Source organism: Cyprinus carpio, chromosome B1 (genome assembly GCF_018340385.1).
Source record: "Cyprinus carpio isolate SPL01 chromosome B1, ASM1834038v1, whole genome shotgun sequence".
Classification (NCBI taxonomy): domain Eukaryota; kingdom Metazoa; phylum Chordata; class Actinopteri; order Cypriniformes; family Cyprinidae; genus Cyprinus; species Cyprinus carpio.
Genome location: NC_056597.1, coordinates 1629358 through 1630000, shown reverse-complemented (window position 1 = coordinate 1630000; position 643 = coordinate 1629358).

Below are 643 nucleotides of genomic sequence, written 5' to 3'. Positions count from 1 at the left end.
TACAAACCCTGATTAATTACTGTAAGCCTAATATGCATACTTGCGTTATTCACCTGTGCGTGTTTTGTCATACCGTAAACAGAGAGGAAGGGGAAAACTAGTTTCTGGATGTGGCTGGTGTACGAGTAGTGCAAAGCTGCAAGTTATTTGTGACAAACTAGAAATATTGACCATGAATTGTGCAAAACTGTAAACCAATGATACTCCGAACAGAGAACAGTCTACAAGCCAAAAGGGAAAGAGTCTGTAATAAAACCTGAATCAACATTATCTTTTCAGCAGTGATCCTGAGACTTCTGAGATTCAAAAGACGCAGAGATGACTTTCTTACAAAATGGGTAAAAAAAAGATATTTAACTAAAAGATTGCAATGTAAATTCAGCATGAGTTATGCTGCGTTCGTGCCATTTCGTAATTCTGAGATGACAACACATGATGTTCAACTCGGTGCTGTACTTGTACTGAGGATTATCCGTTTCTATAGTGACAGTCAATAAAATGAACCCACGTGAAAGAATGTTACTGGCAGCTGTAAAACACAGTACAAGTAACAGTTGCTATGCAAATGTGTTATAATTACACTTTATAATTTTTTTTCTTTAAGTTGTTATTACATGGATAGCCTAGATATTTAACTCTGTGC